This window comes from Pleurodeles waltl, chromosome 8 (genome assembly GCF_031143425.1).
Source record: "Pleurodeles waltl isolate 20211129_DDA chromosome 8, aPleWal1.hap1.20221129, whole genome shotgun sequence".
Lineage (NCBI taxonomy): Eukaryota > Metazoa > Chordata > Amphibia > Caudata > Salamandridae > Pleurodeles > Pleurodeles waltl.
The window spans coordinates 104,102,745-104,130,263 of NC_090447.1; the positions used below are offsets into that span (position 1 = coordinate 104,102,745).

Sequence of the window (27,519 nt, forward strand, 5' to 3'; positions counted from 1 at the left end):
CTGCCGCGGCGGTGTGTTAGCGGTCTTCTGCACGGCGGTAAGTGGCTTTTACCACCAATGTTGTAATGACCCCCTATATATTTTTCTAAACACTGTGTGGTGTATTTTTGTGCTGCTATATGGTGTTATTGTATGATTTTTTGCACAAATACTTTACACATTGCCTTCTAAGTTAAGCCTGACTGCTCAGTGCCAAGTTACCAGAGGGTGGGCACAGGATCATTTCGATTGTGTGTGACTTACCCTGACTAGAGTGAGGGTCCTTGCTTGGACAGAGGGCAACTTGACTGCCAACCAAAGACCCCATTTCTAATATTGGTGATCAGCGGTGAGGATAGGACTTGTATTTGTGCAGTGACATACAGTAGCTAAGTGTAGGAAGTTGGCTCTGTATGTACTATTTCAAAGTAAGAAATAGCATGCACAGAGTCCAAGGGTTCCCCTTAGAGGTAAGATAGTGGCAAAAAGAGATCATTCCAATGCTCTATTTTGTGGTAGTGTGGTCGAGAAGTAGGCTTATCAGAGGGTAGTGTTAAGCATTTGTTGTACATACACACAGGCAATAAATGAGGAACTCACACTAAAAGACAATATCAGGCCAATAGGTTTTTGTATAGAAAAATATATTCTCTTAGTTTATTTTAAGAACCACAGGTTCAAGATTTACACACAGTACTTTAAATGAAAGGTATTTCACTCAGGTATCTTAGGAACTTTGAATCAATACAATAACATGTACAGTTTTGGCAAAAATGGCAATAAGCTATTTTAAAACTAGACAGTGCAAAATTCAACAGTTCCTGGCGGAGGTAAGTATTTGTTAGTTTTTGCAGGTAAGTAAATCACCTACGGGGTTCAAGTTTGGGTCCAAGTTAGCCCACCGTTGGGGGTTCAAAGCAACCCCAAAGTTACCACACCAGCAGCTCAGGGCCCGTCAGGTGCAGAGGACAAAGTGGTGCCCAAAACGCATAGGCTTCAATGGAGAAGGGGGTGCCCCGGTTCCAGTCTGCCAGCAGGTAAGTACCAGCGACTTCGGAGGGCAGACCAGGGGGTTTTGTAGGGGCACCGGGGGGGGACACAAGTCAGAACAAAAGTACACCCTCAGCGGCACAGGGGCGGTCGGGTGCAGAGTACAAACAGGCGTCGGGTTTGCAATAGGTTTCAATGGGAGACCTCCTCAGCGATGCAGGCAGGCAGGGGAGGAAGGGGGGGGGGTTGGGGGGGGGGGTGGTAGGGGGTTCCTCGGGGTAGACACCACCTGGGCAAGGGAGAGGGCCACCTGGGGGTCGCTCCTGCACTGGAGGTCGGATCCTTCAGGTCCTGGGGGCTGCGGGTGGAGTGTGTTTCCCTGGCGTCGGGTTCTTGGAAGCAGGCAGTCGCGGTCAGGGGAAGCCTCGGGATTCCCTCTGCAGGTGTCGCTGAGGGATCTCAAGGGGGTCAACTCTGGCTACTCACAGGGTCGCAGTCGTCGGGGAGTCCTCCCTGTAGTGTTGGTTTTCCGCAGGTCGAGCCGGGGGCGTCGGGTGCAGAGTGGAAAGTCTCACGCTTCTGGCGGGAAACGAGTGGTCTTTAAAAGTTGCTTCTTTGTTGCAAAGTTGCAGTTTCTTTGGAACAGGGCAGCTGTCCTCTGGAGTTCTTGGTCCTTTTAGATGCAGAGTAGTCCTCTGAGGCTTCAGAGGTGGATGGACCCTGGGGGACGCGTCGCTGTTGCAGTTTTCCTCGAAGTGGGGAGACAGGCCGGTAAGGCTGGGGCCAAAGCAGTTGGTGTCTCCGTCTTTTCTGCACGGCTTCAGGTCAGCAGTCCTTCTTCGTCTTCAGGGTGCAGGAATCTAGTTTCCTAGGTTCTGGGGAGCCCCTAAATACTGAATTTAGGGGTGTGTTTAGGTCTGGGAGGGCAGTAGCCAATGGCTACTGTCCTTGAGGGTGGCTACACCCTCTTTGAGCCCCCTCCCTGATGGGAGGGGGCACATCCCTATTCCTTTTGGGGGATTCCTCCAAAATCAAGATGGAGGATTTCTAAAGGCAGGGGTCACCTCAGCTCAGGACACCTTAGGGGCTGTCCTGACTGGTGGGTGACTCCTCTTTGTTTTTCTCATTATCTCCCATGGACTTGCTGCCAAAAGTGGGGGCTGTGTCCAGGGGGCGGGCATCTCCACTAGCTGGAGTGCCCTGGGGCATTGTAACATGAAGCATCGGCCTTTGAGGCTCAATGCTAGGTGTTACAGTGTATGCAGTGGGAGGTGTGAAGCACCTCCACCCAGAGCAGGCTTTTGTTTCTGTCCTCAGAGAGCACAAAGGCCCTCACCACATGGGGTCAGAAACTCGTCTCTCAGCAGCAGGCTGGCACAGACCAGTCAGTCCTGCACTGAACAATTGGGTAAAATACAGGGGGCATCTCTAAGATGCTCTCTGTGTGCATTTTTTAATAAATCCAACACTGGCATCAGTGTGGATTTATTATTCTGAGAAGTTTGATACCAAAATTCCCAGTATTCAGTGTAGCCATTATGGAGCTGTGGAGTTCGTTTTTGACAAACTCCCAGACCATATACGTAATATGGCCACAACTGTACTTACAATGTCTAAGAATAGACTTAGACAATGTAGGGGCATATTGCTCATGCAGCTATGCCTTCACCTGTGGTATAGTACACCCTGCCTTAGGGCTGTAAGGCCTGCTAGAGGGGTGACTAACATATGCCGCAGGCAGTATTTTGTGGTCACAGGGCGCTTTGTACCACTGGTACCTTTTACAGGGGACTTATCTGTGTGCCAGGGGTGTGCCAATTGTGGAAACAATGGTACATTTTAGGTGAAAGAACACTGGTGCTGGGGCCTGGTTAGCAGGGTCCCAGCACATTTCTCAGTAAAGTCAGCATCAGTATCAGGCAAGAAGTGGGGGGTAACTGCAACAGGGAGCCATTACCTTACACTAAGTATTTCACTACCTACCCACAGTTGAAGGTCAACTTGATTTTTATTTTTTCTGCAATTACGTTTTTCCTGTAAATTTTTGGACCAAAATCCTCACTCAACATGTCTCAGGCTGGGTCTCAAGCAGGAGAGTTTGACCTAGCCCTGCTGGAGACATACACTGTCAAACAGCTGAAAGGATTCTGCAGGGATATGGGAGTACCCACCCAAGGTGCCTCCAGAAAGGAGGACTTTCAAAAGGCGCTGAGGGCCTGGGCAGAAGCCCATTCAGAGGAGGGTGCTGAGGAGGAGGAGCCAGAAGATGGCTCCCCAGAGGATTTTTTTAAAACAGTGGATGTTACCAGTGCAACTGTGCCCCCTGCAAAACCAGGGAGCAGTGTCTCTGATCAAAGCCTGACCACAGAGGAATGGAGCGAGGAGAGAGAGTTTCAGTTGTAAATGGCAAGGCTAAAAATTGAGGCTCAACAGGAGGAAAGGAGAGCAGAAAGAGGAGCCAAGCAAGCTGAGGCTGAAAGAGCAGCCAAACCGATTGAAGCTGAAAGAGCTGAAACTGCAGCTGAGAGAGTCTTGGCTGAGAAGAAACTATTGTTGGCTCATGAACTGAGTCTCAAGGAGCTGGAGATCAAGGCAAGACAGTCTGAGTCCAGCAGTAATGGTGGCAGCATACAAGCAGGACCTGCTGGAGAAAAGAAGGTTTGTATACCCAAAAATGTGGTGTCCAGTTTTGTGGTGGGAGATGACATGGATAACTGGCTAGCTGCTTATGAAGTTGCACTAAGGGCTCATGAGGTTCCTGAAGGGCAATGGCGTACAGCTATGTGGAGTTATCTGCCAGCACTGGGAGGGATACACTTCTCACACTGGATACAAGGGATCAAAACACATACCCACTTCAGAAAGCCATTTTACTTGCCAAGTTTGGGCTGACCCCTGAGAGATACCGTCAGAGGTTCTGGGACAGCACCAAACAGTCCACACAAACATGGGTAGAATTCTTTGACTTTTCCAGTAAGGCACTGAATGGATGGGTACGGGGCAGCAAAGTAGATGGCTATAAAGGGTTATATGACTTGATTCTGAGAGAGCATATACTCAATATTACTTTTACAGAGTTGCACCAGCACTTGGTAGATAGTAAGCTGACTGACCCCAGGAAACTTGCTGAGGAGGCGGACCTCTGGGTTAGTACCAGAGTGTCCAAAAAGGTACCTGGGAGTGACCCCAGGAAGGATGGTTCCGTTCCCCCCAACAGAGTGCGGGGGAGGTTAAAGATGACCCAGACAAGTCCCAGAGTGAGGGGGGGAGGAAAGGGCTCCCAGGCCCCATTTTAGAAACAGGGTGGTGGTTCTGGGGGGCAGTGGCACAAAGCATCCTATTCCCAACCCCGCTGCTTTGAGTGCTCCCAGCTAGGACACAGGACACTTGTCTGTCCAAGGAAATCACCCAGTATTGGGACCTCTACAGGGGTGGCCCATGTGGCCTTAGGGGAAAGTAGTCCACAGGGGCAGGTCGTAGACCATGCCTTCATCTCCTTTAGTTGGGAGGTGGACTCAGAGGGTAAACTGGTGATCCCTGAGGGTGGGAGTCGTCACTTCGACCAGGTGGGAGTGAATGGGGTCCCAGTCACAGGGGCTAGTCTTACCATGATGGTGGAGAGACTAGTGTCACCAGAGCAGTACACAGGACAGGTGTGTAGAGTGACTCCAGCCACTGGGGAGGATTTTGTCCGCCTCATGGCCCTGGTGTCCCTAGAGTGGGGTGGGGAGATGACCCAGTGGAGGGTCATAGTTAGTCCCCAGCTGCCCATTGACTGAATTCTGGGGAATGATTTTCCCGTAGTGTCAGGAAAACTGATTGGGTTGACCCCTAGAGGTGCCCTGACAGTTCAGATGCCTGCCAGTACAACTCCCCAGAGGAGGGTATGTGTGCCCAGATGTGGAGGCACAGTGAGGAAGAACTCACCCTTGTCCTCTGTTCAGCCTCAGGGTACAGAACCTGGGCTGAGTGACCAGTATCAGGGACCCACCCCTGAACTGGTGAGAATGGAGAAGGGGTGCAAGACCCTTGGGGCTACTGCCCCCATTCTGGGATGCTTCAGGAGCCCCTTGGGAGCTCCCTACCAGACTCCCAGCTGGAGGAGAAGCTCATCCAACGGCCCCCTCAGGGTCTCCATTTAGCAGTGGATGGTCTGGGGCCTGGCTCATAACACTGACAGCTGTCAGTGGCGTCTGTTGATTTCTGTCCTTATGGGCAGAGTTTCCCCTTTGTTGGGGACAGAAGTCAGACCCAAGGAATGGAACGGGCCACATCACTTTGTCAGCCATGGTGGTACTGTCTGCATACTGGGATGCATCTGTGAGCATGTTAAAGTTAGGAGCTTCACAGATGGGGTCCTCAGGTGATGAGAAGGGTTCCCCATGGGCCAGTTCAGTGGCCCCAGAGAGTATAGACAAAGAAGCCTCACGGAGTTCAGAAAGGCGCAGAACTGGCAAGTGCCCCTGCAGTAGTGGTCCATTGTCCATGTTCTATCGCCTTAAGCAGGGAAGTCCATCAGAGTGTTGATTAGTCTACCCTGGCTTTAGGCTGGAAGGGGGATATGTTGGAAATGGCCCTTCTGCAGGGTTATCCCCAGACTTTTTGCCTTCCTCCTTCTCTTTTTCTGACCTCATTTTTGCTGGCTTTAGGACTCTGCGCACTTTACCACTGCTAACCAGTGCTAAAGTGCATATGATCTCTCCCTTTAAACATGGTAACATTGGATCATACCCAATTGGACTATTTAGTTTACTTATAAGTCCCTAGTACTATGCACTGTATGTGCCCAGGGCCAGTAGATTAAATGCTACTAGTGGGCCTGAAGCACTGGTTGTGCCACCCACTTAAGTAGCCCCTTAACATTATCTCAGGCCTGCCATTGCAAGGCCTGTGTGTGGCAGTTTCACTGCCAATTCGACTTAGCATTTAAAAGCACTTGGCAAGCCTAAAACTCCCCTTTTTCTACACATAAGTCACCCCTAAAGTGTGCCCTAGGTAACCCCTAGGGCAGGGTTCTGTGTGGGTAAAAAGCAGGACATGTACCTGTGTAGTTTACATGTCCTGATAGTGTAAAGCTCCTAAATCCGTTTTTACACTACTGTGAGGCCTGCTCCCTTCATAGGCTAACATTGGGGCTGCCCTCATACATTGTTGGAGTGGTAGCTGCTGATCTGAAAGGAGTAGGAAGGTCATATTTAGTATGGCCAGAATGGTAATAAAAAATCCTGCTGACTGGTGGAGTTGGATTTAATATTACATTTTAGAAATGCCACTTTTAGAAAGTGAGCATTTCTCTGCACTTAAATCTTTCTGTGCCTTACAATCGACGTCTGGCTGGGTTTAGTTGACAGCTCCTTGTGTATTCACTAAATCTTTCTGTGCCTTACAATCCACGTCTGGCTGGGTTTAGTTGACAGTTCCTTGTGCATTCACTCAGACACACCCCAAACACAGGATACACAGCCTCACTTGCTTACATCTGCATTTTGAATGGGTCTTCCTGGGCTGGGAGGGTGGAGGGCCTGCTCTCACACAAAGGACTGCCACACCCCCTACTGGGACCCTGGCAGACAGGATTGAACTGAAAGGAGACCTGGTGCACTTCTAAGCCACTCTTTGAAGTCGTCCTCACTTCAAAGGCACATTTGGGTATAAAAACAGGGCCTCTGCCCTACCACCTCAAACACTTCCTGGAGGAGAAACTTGTAACCAGAACCGGCATCCTGCCAAGAAGAACTGCCTGGCTGCCCAAAGGACTCACCTGACTGCTTTCTGTGAAGGACTGCTGCCTTGCTGTTGCCCAGCTGCCTTGCTGTTCCCTGGCTGTGGTGAAGAAGTGCTCTCCAAGGGTTTGGATAGAGCTTGCCTCCTGTTCCCTGAAGTCTCAGGACCAAAAAGACTTCTCTCTTGCAACTGGACTCCTTGTGCGGCGAAAATTAGACCCACAGCCTGTTCCGTGGTGAAAACTTCACCGCACGCCGAACCGGGACGACGACGCTCGACTTCGCAAGGAAAAGATTGACGTGTGCCTGCGGTGAGACCGGAACTTCGACGCACGGCCCACCAGATCGACGCGCAGCCGACCTGGGACGACGCCGCCTGACTCCCAGAGGGGAAATCGACGCAGTGCCTGCCTTGAGGGAGACATTTCCCCGCACTGCCCACCGGAATGACGCAGAGCTTGTCACAAGCCCAGGATTCCACGTACAGACCCTGGGGCGTCTGCCAACTCCGCAACCCGAATAGGATCCACGACCGAGCGCCGGAAACCGACGCCTAGCCGTCCCTGCGTGGAAACTAAATGACGCATCGACTGTGTGCGGCCCGAGAAATCGACGCACACTCCTTTGTTTCCCCGCTTCTCCTCCTCTGCGGCCCTTTGCGGAGATTTTTCACTCAAACCAGGTACTTTGTGCGTGAAAGAGACTTTGTTTGCTTTTAAAAGACTTAAGACACTTTTTATCACTTTTCAGGGATACCGTTACATTTTCTTATTGCATCTTTGATTATTTTTGACCTGCAAATATCCAGATAAATATTCTATATCTTTCTAAACACTGTGTGGTGTATTTGTGTGGTGCAATATGGTGTTATTGTATGATTTATTGTACAAATACTTTACACATTGCCTTCTAAGTTAAGCCTGACTGCTCAGTGCCAAGCTACCAGAGGATGGTCACAGGATAATTTGGATTGTGTGTGACTTACCCTGACTGGAGTGAGGGTCCTTGCTTGGACAGAGGGCAACCTGACTGCCAACCAAAGACCCCATTTCTAACACAATCTAAAAACCAACTCTACCAAAAGATGTATTTTTAAATGATGTGTTCAGAGACCCCAAACTCCAACTCTTTATTTTCTCCCAGTGGGAAACTGCACTTAAAAGATATTTAAAGGCAGTCCCAATGTTAATCTATGTGAGGGATAGGTCTTGCAATAGTGAATAACTAATTTGGCAGTATTTCACTATCAGGACAAGTAAATCACAGCAGTATATGTCCTACCTTTTACATGCACTGCACCCAGCCCATGCGACTACCTAGGGACCACCTTAGGGGTGACTATTATGTAGTAAAAGGGAAGGTTTGGGCCTAGCAAGCAGTGCAAAACTACACACACAGACACTGCATTGGCAGCTCAGAGACATGTTTCCAGGGTTACTCATGTTGGTGGCGCAATCATAGCTACAGGCCCACTAGTAGCATCCGATTTACAGGCCCTGGGCACACATAGTGCACTTTACTAGCGACTTACTAGTAAATCAAATACGCCAATCATGGTTAAACCAATCACCAAAACAATTTACACAGGGAGCACTTGCACTTTAGCACTGATCACCAGCAAAACAGATCTGCAAAAAATAGGAGGAAGAAGGCAAAAGGTTTGGGGATAACCCAGCAAAAAAGGTATTTCAGCACTCGTACTCAGACCCATCCCCTCTGCCTGGAATGGCTCCTGGTGGCCTACTGCCTTATGAAATGCCCCCCCTCACCAACCGCACACGCAACCTGGTCATCATCCTGGACTCCACACTTTCCATGACTCACCAAGTCATCTCCGTCTCATCGTCATGCTTCCACACTCTGCGTCTCCTTGGGAAGATTTAGAAGTGGATCCCCATGGAGACAAGAAAGACTGTCACTCACGCTCTTGTCAGCGGCAAACTGGACTGCAGCAATGCACTCTATGTTGGCATCACAAAGAAACAAATAGCAAGACCACGGAGAATCCAGAACGCAGCAGCCAGACTTATCCTGGATATGCCCTGCCGCAGCCATATAACTGCCAACCTTAGAGACTGTCACTGGCTCCCAGTCGACAAACGCATCACTTTCAAGCTACTGACACACATCTATACAAGGAGCTTCACAACATTGGACCGGACTATCTCAACCACTGCCTGACCTTCTACACCCTCGGCAGGCAACTCCGATCCTCGCAACTCGCCCTCGCTGCCATCCCCAGAATCACGACGAGAACAGCCGGGGGCAGATCCTTCTCTTACCTCGCAGCCTGGACATGGAACACACTCCCTCTAAACATCAGGCAGGCCACCTCACTGAAGCAGTTCAGGAAGGATCTCAAGACCTGGCTCTTTGAGTGATCAACACGCCCACAACAGCTCCTTGAGACCCCATGGGGGATAAGCCATGCTTTACAAGTGCCTGACTGATTGATGTAAGTTAAATATAATACAGCCCTAGTCCTCTTTTAGCATTTCTACTGTTTGTACATTTAAAATTAATGCAGTATGTGGTACAAATGCAGGGCCTAGAAAGCAGGCTTACCGTTAGCTAATACATCTGTGCTTGGATTGCCACAGTTTTTCTAAGTTTATGCTACTAAAGCCGAGAAGTAACATTTTCATTCTCCGGTGCATCCAGTGCCAATGAAAATTATAATTTAAATTTAGCCACAATGGACGATGACCTAATGTGGTCTTTTTTGCAAACAGAAGGAAGAAACGTAGCAGTGAGTTTCCACGGATGTTCTGAAGAAGCAATGCAGTAATACAGGAGATGAGCCAACCTGTCCTCACTCCATTGCACACCATGCATATGGAAATTATAAATGATACAGGTGATAGACATGGCACAGTTGCACCAGGTAATGCTGAAAGAGTTTTGCCTTTATTTTTGATTGCATAACAAGGTAAGTGGGGATGCATTACATTACATACATTACATATTTTGGAGGACTAATATAACCATGCTGTTTAATGGCTGGTTACAATTTAGGTACATTTTTAAACTCATAGGACAGAGATGTAAAATCAAATATGACTGAGTCATTTTCAACCGTTTGCTCTACTATGCATAACAACTGTTGAGTTGTTGGTAAATTTAACAGTCATCGTAATTTTTGGAAAGGACCATCTTTTTGCGTGGTGCAGCCCCAATTCTTTGCTTTTAATGTGTTTGTTGGAAATAGAACTCTGCACACTTTACTTCTGCAAATATTAGTAATGTGCTTGTGCCCCCCTTTAAACATGAGGAATTGGTTTATTCCTGATTGGCATATTTAATATACCTATAGGTCCCTAGAAGATTGAACCAAGTGTACAAAGGACATGTAATTTAAATGCTACTGGTGGATGGAATTCAGCACTCATTCTGCCATACAGTACAGTGGCACTACAAAGTATGTTCATTGTTGCATGGCCCAAGATTACTGTAGCTGCCGTACTTAGCTTTTCCACAGGCAAGAGGAGCATTAAACAGTTTTCACTGCTCCTTACCACCAGGGTTTCTGAAAACTGACTTCTAATTTTGACATCTTAGTTATGTGGGTGAAATTAGAGGTCTGCCTCTGATGGCCCTTTACTCCACAAGGCCATGAGAGGGGTTTAATCACAGCAGAGAGTAATCGCCATTGTGATTAAACCTTAGGTCTGACCACTAATTAGTCTGGGGGGCAGATCAAAGTGTTGCTGCTATGTATATTCTGTTGCTGTTGCTATGAAGTATACATACCACCAAGATATAAATCAAGTCACAAAGAAAAATGTCTATTCTTTTTTTATGTATTTTATCACATTTTGAAATAACACAACAGCCTATTCTGGTCCGTGCTACATCGTGGTTGGCAACAAAATGAGGCGAGGTATCAGTCAAGACCAACTAGATATTCATATTTGAAAAACAGATGTCGGGGCACTCATGAATCAAAGCTCAATCTTTCATATATGTTTATAGTCCAAGCTTATCGTTTAGTGCAAATAGCCTCAAATTATCAGTCGGACCGGGATTCGTGAGAAAAATCACTCCATTTAATCTTGAGATAAGAAGTCCATCAGAACTAAAATAGCCGTCCTTGAAACCAATATCTTTATTACAACAACAGCCAACACGTGTTTCGTCCTATAAGATAATCACTCTCAAAGACTTAATCAGGGCTGTAAGAAATATAAACAATGACTACAATTAAAATATGCACTCATCCCACTGTAAGATTCAACCCCTGTCACTGTGATATTTGTGATGGCATGGCTATTAAAATTTGTGACTTTAGGTGACATGAAAATAACTCATAAAGCACACACAGAAGGCCACTATTACAAAAATATTGATCCATAACATGCATCAAAATTAAAAGGATTAAATATAAACATATGCCCAAGTCGCGAGCTAGACAAAAAGTCGTAACTACCAATCCTGTGCTTAAAAATTTATACCCAGCTAAGACTAATAGAAAAACACTGAAACCGAAATAAGATGGCAACAAAAAACAAAACAATTTCTCATAAATTGTAAATAGAAAGAGGACATGCTACATTTACGCCATGCACATCTCCTACCTGCATCGACGTGAAACTCAGAATCAGTGTAGTATACAAAGACTAAAATTTCACATACAGTAAAGTAAAAATAAAATGAATGATAAAATGTGGGACAAACAAGGCAAGCTTTAAATAGAGTTCCCCCCGGGCTGCCGGTTTCGATTTAATTAACGGGATACAGAGGCACCACATGATGATATGAACGCGGCCCTCTGATTATGTGATTTATTCATTGATGGGTGAGTGTTTGTTTTTTTCGATTTAATTAACGGGATACAGAGGCACTGCGTGATGATATGAATGCGGCCCTCTGATTATGGGGGTCATTCTTACCAAAGTAACCCCGTCAGAACACCGCACCGCGGTCGAAAGACCGCTGCGGTGATTCTGAGATTTCCCCTTGGCTGGCGGGCAGCCGCCAAAAGGCCGCCCGTCAGCCCAGGGCAAATCAACCTTCCCACGAGGACGCCGGCTCAGAATTGAGCCGGCGTAGTGGGAAGGTGCGACGGGTGCAGTGGCACCCGTCGCGTATTTCAGTGTCTGCATAGCAGACACTGAAATACTTTGCGGGGCCCTCTTACGGGGGCCCCTGCAGTGCCCATACCATTGGCATGGGCACTGCAGGGGCCCCCAGGGGCCCCGCGGCACCCCCTACCGCCATCCTGTTCATGGCGGGTTTCCCGCCATGAACAGGATGGCGGTAGGGGGTGTCTGAATCCCCATGGCGGCGGAGCGCGCTCCGCCGCCATGGAGGATTCAGAAGGGCAGCGGTAAACCGGCGGGTGACCGCCGGTTTACCCTTTCTGACCGCGGCTGAACCGCTGCGGTCAGAATGCCCTTCGGAGCACCGCCGGTCTGTCGGCGGTGCTCCCGTGGCCGGTGACCCTGGCGGACACCGGCCGCCAGGGTCAGAATCAGGCCCTATGTGATTTATTCATTGATAGGTGAGTGTTTGTTTTTTTATATTGATTAATTTTATTAGCCTTAAACAAGCGAGAAGCTGTGTATTATGGATCTGAGCGTTTTCAGCTTGCAGCATTTCACTTTTTTAACGTCACTTTATTTACTTTATTCTAGTTGCTTTACACGCTACGGTGTTTCAGTATTCAGCAAACTTTTGTTATGGAGTAATAAGGGTATGTGGGGCCTTATGGCTTTAGAATTTTTTCTAAACTTAATCATTACTTATTGATTTTCATATTCGGTTTTGACAATTAATTCGGTTTTATAGTGGGTCATTATTATTTATTCTAGATACCCAGATTAATTTTGATGAGTTGGTTCTACTAGCTTTTTTGGAAATTCTATGAAAGGTATGTAGTGTTATTACTTCAGGTCATTTTTTAAGGCAGTGTATTTTTTTGGCACTCTGGGTATAATTGGCATTACTTGGTATGCTTTTCACTTTTCACTTTTCAGTTCTTTTTTGATTACTTGGGACGGTTTACCATTTACAAATTTGGAGGACATGCGCATTTATGTCATGACACTCGTTTGATCACGTGTCACCCCCCCTTTGGGTATTTCAAGTTATCTTGGAGTCATTTTGATGCATGTTATGGATCAATATTTTTGTAATAGTGGCCTTCTGTGTGTGCTTTATGAGTTATTTTCATGTCACCTAAAGTCACAAATTTTAATAGCCATGCCATCACAAATATCACGGTGACAGGGGTTGAATCTTACAGTGGGATGAGTGCATATTTTAATTGTAGTCATTGTTTATATTTCTTACAGCCCTGATGAAGTCTTTGAGAGTGATTATCTCATAGGACGAAACACGTGTTGGCTGTTGTTGTAATAAAGATATTGGTTCCAAGGACGGCTATTTTAGCTCTGATGGACTTCTTATCTCAAGATTAAATGGAGTGATTTTTCTCACGAATCCCGGCCCGACTGATAATTTGAGGCTATTTGCACTAAACGATAACCTTGGACTATAAAGATATATGAAAGATTGAGCTTTGATTCATGAGTGCCCTGTCATCTGTTTTTCACTATTTGGTTTCTTTTGGAAACACTAGAGGAGAGAGGAAGATCCTCTTGCCAGGAACACCATGCTAGAATTTTGTGTTCACCCTTGATGTGATGACTAATCTTTTTCCTATGATTGTCTTCCCAATTGCTTTTGCTTTGTCTTTCAGATATTCATATTTGGCAGTTAACGCTTTTTTGGCACTATTTTTAAAGTTGAAAAATACATTTCTCCTGTACCATTTATTGGATTTTTGTCCTTTTGTTGTCCTTATATGTATTCCAATAGTCTATAGTTTTCCACATTGGTTAAGGGTTTTTCTTGTGCTGTTTTTTGTCATTATTACTGTGCTGATAGTGCCTACATACTTTACACATTGCTTCCATGATAAGACTGTCTGCTTTGTGCCATAGCCACAACGGGGTTGAGCTCAGGTTTATTTAGTGACTTTACTGGTTCACCCTGACAAGGACTGTGAATATTACTTGAGGTTGGTGCGTATCCCCTTTCACTAATACTTTAGTTTCTTATACTGGTCTTCAGCAGTGGGACCCAAGACGTGTGCTTTGCAGTACCACTCACTGATTTGTGTTCAAAATAGAAATCCCTTTTTTGAATTGAGGTGGATCAACCACCAGTGAAATCTTGAACGTGGCAGATCTGAAAAAGCTGTGAAACGAGAGGAGCCGTAATTTGGCAACAATGTCCAAAAAGGAATACTTCCAGATTGCCCTTAGAGCATGAGATGAAGTCTCTCTGCTACAGTCTACTCCACAGGATCAAGATGGTGATGAAAAATAAGAGGAAATTGCGGTAGGAATGAAGGAGGTAGAAGAAAATGACCTTCTGAGGGATCCAGTGCCTGCTGAAAAAGAGGTGACACCATGGAACCTAAACGGCCAGAGATTGATGCTCTGGGAGATATGTCTGAGCTAGCCTGGTAGCAAGCTGTGGGAGGACCATTATAGGAAGAGTTCTGCAAGGTCAGTGAAATTGAATTTATAACCCTTTTAATACCTTGTAGGCTCCCTACATCAACTGCCCTCAATGTGAAATTCAGTTATTGAGACACATATATCCTTATATTATACCTTTGAAGGTATATAATGGCTGTTAGAATACCATCTTCACCATTAGTTAGGCCCATCACTTTGTACACAATTGATTTGCAGAAGGCCAAAACCCCACCTATCCCCACTTACTTTTGCAATTAAATCTTGTAAGAAGCTTGCTATTAGAGAAGCAAGATCCAACTATAAATGTGTGATTGATGTCTGTAAAAGAATCTGAGATGATGCAAACTAGGTGACTCTCTTAGAAGCATTTAGAAGGAAAGATCACACTGCTTCAAGCATATTATCTAAGGTGTATAAGGTGTATTTTTAATGGGAACAATCCTACAAATCATTACATCCAACCTCAAGTCAGGATTGAAGACTTCACTAACTTAAAATCAAAAGAAAATGTTGCAGGCACATTAGTACACATCGATTCAGGGCCCCATTCATCTAAATTGACCTCTGTCAGTGATATTCCGCTTTTCTCACTGACACCATGAGTCATTTAAAGGCAGTCCAACTGGGAAAAGCACCAAGTCCAGGCAAAGCCCTGGGGGACCTTTATTGCTCTAAGATGGAAGCATGGGGTCCTTACATAAACTTGCTGTCAAAAAGAATAGTTACGACAACAAGTTTTTCTGACTTCTGGAATGGGGCATATCTTCAAATAGCATTTTCAGACACCTCTTAGATAAGATTCTTGAATGGATGAGTGAGACACTGGATTTATCACCAATTAATGGTGGTTTTAGAGCGAAAACCAGCACTATTTATCAAGCCTTTTGGCTCGGTCTTATTCGCTGGAAGTATTTTAATTTGAATACATAGCCCCTCTATGTGGCATTTATAGGCTCACAGGTGGCATTTGACCTTGTTCCTAGAAACAAACTCAGGGATACTTTACAGTCAATGAATATCCCACTGTATCTATTAGCTCGCTAAGTAGACATCATCAAGCAAAATACGGGCTGGTGTGCTGAATAAACAGGAAGGGCTTAGTGATCATGTTCCTATCGCCTGTCGGGTACAACAAGAGTGATTTTTGACTCTCACATTATTTTCCCTATATAATAATGACACCATTGACTTTTGGGACATCTGTGCCCAGGATGCCCCAAATTAGAAGACAATCCCATTCTATCACTCCTAGTTGCTGATAATACCTTGGTAATACCAGGCATCCTAATGGGCCTAAAAAACCTTCTTAATAAATTATTCGATTTGTGTGATATTAGGAGCCTGGGAAATAATGTTTCAAAAACCAAATATATGACCCTAAGTCCTTCAGGGGTGGTATGAGGCTAGGTGATTATTACCTGATAGGTTCAACCAGTTTGAATACCTGGGGACTAACGTGGAGAATCTGTTTGGGTGGAAAGCCCAGGTTAAGAAGAGTAGTACATTATTGACCCACTGAGTGGCAGCAGTCAGGGAAATTCATAGTGCTACAGAGGGTGCTTTATAGAGCCAAAGCCCAGTCTTCTGTGCTGTACAGTGCAGGAATCTGGAGAATGGTTAATTCCAAAAATGTGACTCAGAAAGAGACTTAATTTTTTTAAATTATTACTTAATTGTTCACAAAGTACTCTCACATTTCAACTCTATTTTGACCTGGGCCTTAGGAGGACAGGGGATTAGCAGTCCTCAAACCATTAATTTCTCTAGATAAAACTGTGGTCCACACCAGAATTATTCTCATATAGACATGGCCAACCAGAGATTCTGACACTAGATAAGGCTTTAACCTTGCAGTGGCTGCTCCATATAAAATTACAGTTAAAGGATTTCGGGCTGGATATTGTATGGCCTGATACAGCAACTATTACTAGAGCCACAAAGGAGGCTGTAAAGGCTGCCTTTTGTCATAGTTCCTTGAGAAGTGACAGCCTCATTGATAGATCTGTCTCTTAAACCAGCCCTTGTTTAGAACATCACATGGATGATAGAATACCAAAACAGACAAGGCCCTTGTTTGTCAAATTCAGATGTGGAACTCTGTATATTAATAGTTTCACATGTAAGCCTGGTGGTATTTCTACTGGAAATTGATTGATCTGTAATACCACGGAAAATATGGACAATATTCCATTATTTTGCCTGCCTCATAAGCACACAAGAATGAAGTGGATAAGATTACTTCACTTGATTATGGGTTTTCTGCATTTTGTATTCCTTCCAGAATGCTCCAGTCAGATGTAAGTGCACCTATAGTTTTTGGTCGTATCACGTTTTTATATGCGTGGTTTCGTAGGAAACAGCTAAGGCTCACATTTTAAAATCTTGATACAATGAATTTCACTTGGTTTTTAAATTTTGAAGGTCACTTATTTGTTATTTCCTATATACACATATACATACAAGGTTTTTATGTATTTTATCTGTATTGTATGTATGCTTATGTCTTGTATAGGGGTGTATCCCTGAAACAAACATTATTGATTGAACTTCACAGACTCTGCCTGCTTTGTCACAGCCAGATGCAGTTAACAACTAGGGCTGCCCCTCCTTTGTCCTCCTAGTCAGGCTGGCCCAATGCCAGTGGGGGAGGGGCAACTCCACAAACAAGTATAGAGTGATCACACGAGAGGAGCTGCCCATTTTCATTGCTACATCTTTGGGGAGGGACACAGTTCGGCATACAGGAGGAATGGTTGCAATCTTGGATTTAGGTAGAGAGGAGCACTGTGGGAATGTTTGCAGTAGGGCACACAATAAGTAATGCAAACATGAGTAGGGTCACCCTGGGATCTTTTACACCATTGGTTATGGAGCCGCCAGGAGGTGGTCCCACCCACAGGCCGATTTCAGCCATAAATGTGGCACTTACAGCACCCCCCTCAGAACACTACTGGACCTATGGAAGAATCAGAAGATGGATAAAGCTGCTGCATGTGACATGTGAAGAGCCCTGAAGGATCCGATCTGCTCTCCTTTGTGCCCAGCACCAAGAAATGACTCCAAGAGTCAAGTTATTGAACTCATGTTCAAGATAGATGGGATACAAGATACAAGAGACCTTTCCCTGCAACTGCCCAGAGAATTCCTGCCAATTGGACCTGTTCCAGACTCTGCTGCTGGCCTCTGATGGAGTGAGTTTTTAACTCCAAGTGAAGTCCCCAAGAATGTGGGCCATTGGCCGGTGTTGAAGTGAAATATCATATCATCTCCTGAAACCTTATACATACAAACCTTGGCTCTGGAGACATCCCAGGGCCAGCATGTCAAGTTGCTCTATATAAGGTGGGTACATTGGTTTACTCATGGTTGCTATATTTAATTTACCTATAAGTCCCCAGTAGATTGTACCCAGGGCATGTAATTTAGATGCTACTAGTGGACTGCAGCACTCATTCAGCCGTACACTACAGTGGCAATGCAAAGTATGTTCAGTGTTGCAGGGCCAAAGATTGCTGTAGCTCCTGGTCTGAGCTTTTCAGCAGCAGCAAATTATTTACAGCTGGAATGCCCAACAACTGTTTCTATCCTCGTGGAGCCCTGTACAGATACGGCCTGTAAACTTGCTCTGCTGGAAGGGTCTGAGTTCCAAAAAACTGACGAAGTCAGAATGTGGGTGAAGGCAGCAAAAGTATCCGGCTGGTGAGGGACCTGCTCTGGCCACGACATTTGAATTACTCCCATTCTGAACTTAAGGTTCTACGGGACTTTGTCCAAAAGCTACCCTACATTGTGGACTCGTCCTCAGCGACAGTCTGCTACCTTGTCTCACTGAGGATTTTTGACTTCCATTTCAGAGACGAACTTAGAAGATAAAACTTCTGACCGTGTCAAGCCTAGTCCCTGTATCTGACCTTTACTCCATCATGGGCAGCCTCAAATCATGCCTAGTAACTGGTAAACTCAACCAGACACATGTGGTTGGTATTATATACCTTTTGCTGCTATTTTTAATTTGAATTTAAAAAAATCATAATTCTGGTTCCCTTTATTAGATATTTGCCCTTTATTTATTAAAATATTCTCTGTTTTTAAAAATTTGTTACAGGGTTTTCTTGTGTTGTGCTTTGATTTTATTACTGTGTTGGTATTGCCTGAATACTTTACGCATTGCCTTTGAGCTGAGCCTAACTTTTTTGTGCTGCAGCTATCAGGGAGCTGAGCTCAGGATTATTTAGTGATTTTAGTGGTTTACCCTGACAAGGATTATGATTAATCCTTGCATTGAGTACCTACCCCACTCAACTAATATTAGAATTTGTTACACCAATGCATGTAATTTGCACATGAAATGTGCCAACCACCGAGTGCGTGCACTAGTTTTCAGGATGGGGCTCTCTATATACTACCTGCAAATAGGAGAGACTCTGAGGTTTGTATGACTCCTAATAACCTTACGTACTCAGTACGGAGAAGTGAGAAACACCTGTTAGTTCTCCTTCATCACTGACGGGGTCACTGTTTCTCTATGAGTCTTATAGGGACTTCAGGGTGTGGTCCCAAATATTTGGGGATAAGGCAATACATCTTGATATTTGAAGTGTGCCTTCTTGTGCACCACCCGCAGCTTTCCTCCATATTATTCACATAGCATCTGTGCTGTCATTTTCACTTTACCTGTTGGCCTATGGCAAATGACAAGACAAGTGTTTAATGCTGCAATCCTCAGCAATCTGAATCCCAGCTGGGTGGAATCTGCACCATAGAATACAGGTCTCTACTGAAGGTGTTTCTGCTCTACAACACTCTTCTCTGTGTTCACCCTGTGGTACATGGAGGGTTTTTACCACCTTACCAGCCTAGGTTTCAAAGAATTACCTCATCCAATTGATATCAAGCTGTAATATTTGGTCTTGCACCTAAAGAGAGCTCACCTTTCTGGATCCTTTGTTTTGCTCCATGAATTATCTGTGAGAACACAGTTTCATACAGTTGTTTTCATGTGCATCTTCCATAGCATATTGGTGTGTTGTAAGTGAAAAGTATATTATTCAGTAATTTAAAGTAATCTGAGGACTACCAATTTTACTCCGGTCACTACTGGGCTCAAACGAGGTGGGAATGAAGGATCTGGCAATGTGAGACATTTGTAACATTTTGTAATAATAACAGGGTTAACACTTACCTTCTTCTACTGACGAAAGCTGAAAAATATATATATAATTATTAGCACCAAACATTATATTTGATATAGTAATAATTCTCTGCTTACAAAAGTACAATTGTGCACATAATAACACAGTGATGTGCAAACCAAGACTTGGAACATTGAGAAAAACTTCTCAGACAAGACATAATACAACTCTACAGTGACTTTGGCAGTATTTAACTTAGAGGCTGGACTGTCACCCAATCATGATTTGAGTGACCACAATGAAAGCAATTAGTAGCCTACATTCCTGCTTAATTGCTCTGTTATGGCACAATCCTATTTTATGGTCCACTCCCCACAATATTCTCTCACTGCTTCCCAAAAAATGTACGCATGCTTGAACAAGCCATTTCACCTTTCTATGCCTCCCTTCATCAATGCATCCTATTTACTTATGCTGATGACTTATTGCCTGCTAGACCTGGATACCCCATTAGTGCCACATGGATTGCACCACAGAAAATCCTGGCACTTATTAACAAAAATATGACGCAGCATGGTGGCGCAAGCCTACTTGATACACCAAGCTTCGTCATTAGGAAAGTTCAAGGATGCAGCGTATTTACAGCAATACAACGCATCTCTGTACTTTCCTCTGCACTGGTGCACAATTGGCTACCTAGCACGAATGCAGGCACCCCTGGACCCTGCTTATGGTCTAATTTGACTGTAATTCCATCTGGAGGCTTAGCTTACAGTGGTGGAAGAATGTTGTTTGCATTTTATGTAAGCTTAATGTTACTTACATTGATTCGGTGCACAGGGTAATAGATTCATGGAGAGTGTTAGAGGGTCCACAGCTTGTATACACTTATCACACTTCCATGTATCGGTAGTGCTCGTGTTATAGATATGGTGTTCATATGAAACAAATGGCTGCCCAGATCCCAAATGACTGGTTCGATGAATACATCCAATCATAGTCCACTGATTATCAGACTGGCAGGAAATAAGAATGATGTAGCTAACAAAAGATGTTTATGGGTTCAGGCTTTCAGAATTGTATGGAAAAGATATAGAGAAATGTTTTATGATTAAGATTGGTTCTGCTCCTTTATATGTGATTTTCAAGGATACGCTGAGAGGTTTTTTGATTAATTGTTGTTGATTAATTGTTCTGCATACAGGAAAAAAAAACATGAGGAACTAAACTATAAACCCAGCCTTAGGTCACATGAAATCACACATGCAGTAGCAATTAGAGATGCAAATGTGGCAAAGCAGAAACGACAAAGGAGGAAACTGGTAGTTTTATATCTGGTGTATAAAGTCAAAGAAATCGGATATGGGCAATTTACTGCAAAATTATTGTGTATAAAATTAGGGAATGAAGTAAGCAGTCATGTATTAAATGCATTGTGAATAAACACCAGGCTGTATACCACACATACTAGAGACATTTTAAAACAATTTCACTAAATTTATTAGGAATAATAAACCTAAGACTTCAAGAGGTAGAGCAGTTTATATGACACAGTTGCTTCATTGTAATGTCGCTCATATCATTAATTGTGAAACAGATATTGAACTTCTCCCCAAGGGAAAGGCCAGGGGAGAGAATGTTTTCCCAATTGAGTCTTATAAGATCTTTTAAAAGCAAAAAGCTCCAATATCTTCACAAGTATTGAGGTTGCAGGTGGTCATGCAGCTGTCTCACAGGTGAGATTTTGAAGAGCCAAGTCTCCAGCATCTTGCAGATTTCATGAAGCAATGAGGATGCTCTGATGTCATGTAGAAGGTTGTTCCATGTTTCAAGGAGAAGTACGAGAAAGTGTGCGCGGGCTACATGTGATAATGAGAGTCCGGCTGAGTGGAGGTGCCTGGGACATTGTTGGAAGTGTACACAGCTGTTGAGGTTGGCAGGGCCTGTGTTGTGTGATACATTGTCTGTATGTATGAGGAGTTTTAATTGAGTGTGTTTGTGTACGGTGAGCCGATAAAGCTCTTTGAGTTGTGGGGTGGTGTGAGTGCAAAGAGGTAGGTTGTGGATGAGTCTTGAGGTGGGGTTTTGGTTTGTTTAGAGCCTGCTCAGATGCTGCTTGAAGATTCCTGTGTAGAGTGCATTGCCGTAGAAAAGTCAGCTGGTTATCATGGCCTGTGTAACAATTATTCTATTCTTCTTTGGTAGGAGCTTGAAGATTTTTTTCAGCATTCTCACGATGTGAAAAAAAGGTGAAGGTTAACGTGTTTACTTAGGCTATCATGTCAAGCTTGTTGTCTAGGATGATTCCTACATTTCTTGCGTAGAGAGAGGGGCCATGTTGTGAAATCAAAGTCTTGAGGCCAACAGGTGGAGTCCTAAGCAGAGGTTTTTCTTCCGAACATCACCATCACATCAGGTTTTGCTTGAGGCAGTTTGATTTCATCCAGGTGGTTTTTATTGTGGGGGGTCTTGTCCGACAGGGAGAGTATCAGTTGGGTGTCATCATTTTAGGACAGTATGTTGATGCATTGTGATCTGATTAGGTCAACTGGTGGGGTCATGTAGATGTTTAATAGGGTTGGACTGAGAGATGATCCATGGGGGACTCCGCAGATGATGTTCTTGGCTTTGGACCTGTAGGGTAGCGTGCTGACCTTTTGTGTTCTTCCTATGAGAAAGGAGCAAATCCGGTTGAGGACAGGTCCTTGGATGCCTATTTCATGTAGTCTTCTGATCAGCGTGGAGTGGGAGACCATGTCAAAGCCTGGTAAGGTTGAGCAGGATGAGGGCTGCTGTTTCTCCTGGGTTGAGAATCATCTAGTGTTGTCAGTTGTGGCAGTGAGAGCACTCTCAGTGCTGTGTTTGGGTCTGAAGCCCGATTGCACAGGGTTGGTGTGCCTCGAGGTAGTGGGTGCTTGTTGAAGGCGGTCTACATGACCTTGGCTGACTAAGGTAGTAGGGAGATAGTCTATAGTTTGATAGTTGGGTGGGATCTGCCAGAGGTTTCTTTTTTTAGTGAGTTGATCTCTGCATGTTTCCAGGCCTCCAGCAACACTGCGGTAGCGATGGACATGGTCAGGATGCAGGTGAGTACTTTGCTGATTGGGGAGAAGCCCATGTTGTAGATGTAATGTGGCAGGGGTCCGTCAGTGCCTCGAAGTGGATGGTCCTAATGATGCTGGTTGTCTCTTGTGTGGTGATTGTTTCCCACGTAGTCAGCGTTTTCCCAAGGTCATTTGTGGGTAGGCTGGAGGTGAGGCTGCAAGGGTGTGGTTGAGGATCGAAATTGTTGTAGATGGCTTTGATCTTAATGAAAATTTTCAAAAGGCTATTGCATAGTTCTTGCAAGGGGGCGATACACTTTGTGGTGGAAGCTGGTGTGGTGAGGTCTTTAACAAAGGTGATGATTTCCTTACAGCCGTTGTGACCCGCTACAGCCTTTTTATTAGTTTCTTTGATCTGCTCGTGGTAGCATCTGACAGCTGCTTTGTAAGCATCCTTGTCAATTTTTTGTCATTTGTTTTCCATCATCTTTCCTGTTGTTAGCAGTGTTGTTTGATTCATCGGAGTTCCTCAGTGTACAGCAAGCATGCTTCCAGGTTATCTTTTGGTTATGTATTTGTGGGGTGCCAGGGAAGCATCATGTTCTGTGATTTACTCATTGATCTGTTTCATTTCACTGTTTAGATTTCTGGTGGGGTTGGGCTGGTTGATGTGCAGGGTGTGGGGCTAGTTAGATTCCAAGATGCTGCTTCAGCTGTGTTTGGCCAGGATGATGATGGTGGGCTTGGTTCGGTGAGAGATGTTGATTTTGAAGTGAATGATGGTTTTATCGGTCCAGAAGACAGGTGTGGTTTTGGTTATTTTGATGCCATTAAAGGTAAAAAATGGAGTGCAGGAAGAAGGCTCCAAGAGATGGCAAAGAGCTAAGGGTGAAAGAGCAAAAGGGTGAAAGGTATAAGGCAAACAAGTCAAGAGGTACAAGGCAAAAAGGCTACAAGTGAAAAAGGCACAAAAGTGAAAAGGGCAAAAAGTGAGCGGCAAAAGAGCAAAGACTGAGACGCTGAAGAGTGAAAAGTGAAAAGGCTTAAAAGAGCTAAGGGTGAAAAGAGCAAAAAAGCCACAAATTCAAAGGGACAACAAGTGAAAAGAATTAAAGATTCACAAAGTGAGGAGAGTTACGAGTAAAAAGCAGAAGAAAGTGAAAGGCAAAAAGATCACAAGGCAGAAGGCACAAAGACACGAGAAAAAGGGTGAGAGTGAAAGCGGGACAAGAGGCAGGAGGCCCCAAGAGCTGGGTCCACAAAGGCATAGACTGGTTGAAGGACTGGTCCAAGGTAAGTCCAGGGAAGCTGGGCATTGGCACCTGCGTAATTTTATTTATGGGCAGTAAGGACAAAATGGGAATTTGCAATAAGATCACTGGCATATTACTGTGTGCAGATTTTCATTATGAGAAATCTCAGAACATGTTTGTGTAACATAGCTGTACACACCAATGGTGAATTGTTTTTCCATTATTATTTGCTCTATATTAGGAACCTTTTATATGCACCATACTACCCAGCCTGGAAGATCTCTACGACAGTTTCAGACCATCAACAATACCCCTGTCCGGACCAGCCGAGCCCCTAGGACTGCTGCACTCCTGGACCCCCCGTCACAATGCAGGATACCCACTCCATCATGAGCAGTATCCACTTAGGAGCCCCGAGTAACCCCTGCCCACACTACATCTTCAACAAGGCCAGCACCTTGATCGCGCAGGAACTTTGCATGGCCAGCACTGTTCCCTAGTATCAGCAACCTACCCCGAAGACTGGAAGCACGCCGAGATTCACACACTTCTGAAAAAGCACACAGCCGACCCAAATGACCTCAAGAACTACCAGTCTATCTCACTGCTACCCTTCCCAGCTAAAGTCGCCCAGAAAGCAATCAACACTCAGCTTTGCCAACACATCGAGGACAACAACATCCTGGACGTCTCCCAATCAGGATTCAGAACCAATCACTGTACCGAAACCTCCCTGCTCACAGCAATAGATGACATCCGCTCCCTCCTCGACCACGGACATAAAGCAGCCCTCATCCTACTTGATCTCTCTGCCGCCTTCGATACAATGTCTCACCGCACACTAACCAGAATCCATGCGGCAGGTATATGTGGCAAGGCTCTTTGATGGATACACTCCTTCCTGATAGGCAGAATACAGAAGTTCAGACTCCTGCCACACCTATCAGAAACCATAGACATCAGCTGTGGAGTACCTCAAAGGATCATTGCTGAGCCCCATGCTGCTCAACATCTACATGATTCCACTCGTCTCCATCGTCATGATCATTGTAAGGAAATGCGTCCTTGGCATGGTTACCCTCTGACATTTTGCCTTTGTTGATGCTAAGTTATGACTTGAAAGTGTGCTGGGACCCTGCTAACCAGGCACCAGCAACAGTGTTATTTCCCTAAACTGTACCTTTGTCTCCACAATTGGCACAACCCTGGCACCCAGGTAAGTCCCTTGTAACACGTACCCCTGGTACCAAGGGCCCTGATGCCAGGGAAGGTCTCTAAGAGCTGCAGCATGTCTTATGCCACCCTAGAGACCCCTCATTCAGCACATGCACACTACTTCACAGCTTGTGTGTGCTGGTGGGGAGAAAAAGTCCCCTCAGAGTGCCATGACACCCTCACACTGCCTGTGGAATAGGTAAATCACCAATCTAGCAGGCCTTACAGCCCTAAGGCAGAGTGCACTATACCACAGGTGAAGGCATAAGTGCATGAGCACTATGCTCCTACAGTGTCTAAGCAAAACCTTAGACATTGTAAGTGCAGGGTAGCCATAACAGTATATGGGTTGGGAGTTTGTCAAACACGAACTCCACAGCACCATAATGACTACACTGAAAACTGGGAGGTTTGGTATCAAACCTCTCAGCACAACAAATGCACACTGATGCCAGTGTGCAATTTATTGTAAAATGCACCCAGAGGGCATCTTAGAGATGCCCCCTGAAACCATACCTGACTTCCAGTGTGGGCTGACTAGTTTTTGCCAGCCTGCCACACACCAGACATGTTGCTGCCCACATGGGGAGAGTGCCTTTGTCACTCTCTGGCCAGGAACAAAGCCTGTACTGGGTAGAGGTGCTTCTCACCTCCCCCTGGAGGAACTGTAACACTTGGTGGTGAGCCTCAAGGGCTCACCCCCTTTGTTACAGCGCCACAGGGCATTCCAGCTAGTGGAGATGCCCGCCTCTCTGGCCACTGCCCCCACTTTTGGCGGCAAGGCTGGAGGAGATAATTAGAAAAACAAGGAGGAGTATCCCACCAGTCATGACAGCCACTATGGTGTCCTGAGCTGAGGTGACTCTTACTTTTAGAAATCCTCCATCTTGTGGAAGGAGGAATCCCCCAATAGGATTAGGGATGTGCCCCCCTCCCCACAGGGAGGAGGCACAAAGAGGGTGTAGCCACCCTCCAGGACAGTAGCCGTTGGCTACTGCCCTCCAAGACCTAAACACACCTCTAAATTCAGCATTTAGGGGTCCCAGAACCGAAGAAGATAGATTCCTGCAACCTAAAGAAGAAGAAGGACTGCTGACCTGAAGCCCTGCAGTGAAGACGGAGACGACAACTGATTTGGTCCCAGCCCCACCAGCCTGTTTCCCTACTTTGATGAAAACTGCAACAGCGACGCATCCAACAGGGACCAGCGACCCCTGAAGCCTCAGAGGACTGCCCTGCATCCAAAGGACCAAGAAGCTACCGTGAACAGCGGCTCTGTTCAAAATCCTGCAACTTCTTGCAACAAAGAAGCAACTTTAAGGACTTCTTGTTTCCTACCGGAAGTGTGAGACTTTCTACTCTGCACCTGACGCCCCCAGCTCGAACTGCGGAAAACTAACACTACAGGGAGGACTCCCCGGCAACTGTGAGCCCGTGAGTAGCCAGAGTTGACTCCCCTGAGCCCTCACAGAGACGCCTGCAGAGGAAATCCAGAGGCTCCCCCTGACCGCGACTGCCTATAACAAGGGACCCGACGCCAGGAACCAACACTGCACCCGCAGCCCTTAGCACCTGTAGGAACCGAACTCCAGTGCAGGAGCGATGTCCAGGCGACCCTCTGTCTAGCCCAGGTGGTGGCTACCCCCAGGAGCACCCCCCTATGCCTGCCTCCATCGTTGAAGAGACCCCGGGTTTCCCCATTGCTTTCAAATCAAAACCCGATGCCTGTTTGCACTCTGCACGCGGCTGCCCCTGTGCTGCTGAGGGTGTACTTTCTGTGCCTGCTTGTGTCCCCCCCGTTGCCCTACAAAACCCCCCTGGTCTGCCCTTCGAGGACGCGGGTACTTACCTGCTAGCAGACTGGAACCGGGGCACCCCTGTTCTCCATTGAAGCCTATGTGTTTTGGGCACCTCTTTGACCTCTGCACCTGACCGGCCCTGAGCTGCTGGTGTGGTAACTTTGGGGTTGCCTTGAACCCCCAATGGTGGGCTACCTTGGACCCAACTTTGAACCCTGTAAGTGTTTTACTTACCTGTGAACTTAAAATTTACTTACCTCCCCCAGGAACTGTTGATTTTTTTACTGTGTCCACTTTTAAAATAACTTATTGCCATTTTTGTCAAAACTGTACATGCTATTGTGGTTAATCAAAGTTCCTAGAATACCTGAGTGGAATACCTTTCATTTGAAGTATTACTTGTAAATCTTGAACCTGTGGTTCTTAAAAATAAACGAAGAAAATATATTTTTCTCTATAAAAACCTATTGGCTTGGAGTAAGTCTCTGAGTGTGTGTTCCTCGTTTATTGCCTGTGTGTGTACAACAAATGCTTAACACTACCCTCTGATAAGCCTACTGCTCGACCACACTACCACAAAATAGAGCATTGGAATGATCTCTTTTTGCCACTATCTTACCTCTAAGGGGAACCCTTGGCCTCTGTGCACACTATTTCTTACTTTGAAATAGTAAATACAGAGCCAACTTCCTACATTGGTGGATCAGCGGTGGGGTACAAGACTTTGCATTTGCTGGACTACTCAGCCAATACCTGATCACACGACTAAATTCCAAAATTGTCATTAGAAACTGATTTTTGAAATTTGAGCTATTTTTCTAAATTTATAAAAGTCCTCCTAGGGCCTTGTGTTAGTCACTGTTAGCATTTCTTTTAGAGTTTAAAAGTGTTGTAAAA

The 27,519-nt window shown here is 45.4% G+C and overlaps 1 long non-coding RNA gene across 2 annotated transcripts in view; it reads right to left on the bottom strand.

The window, feature by feature from the left end:
- The window catches only part of LOC138249774 (uncharacterized), a 220,029-nt gene that overhangs the window by 13,716 nt on the left and 178,794 nt on the right, over positions 1–27,519 (bottom strand). For both annotated transcript variants that reach the window (XR_011194841.1, XR_011194840.1), the window contains one exon: positions 19,362–19,380. This is a non-coding gene — a long non-coding RNA (uncharacterized lncRNA). The remainder of the gene's footprint in view (positions 1–19,361; positions 19,381–27,519) is intronic.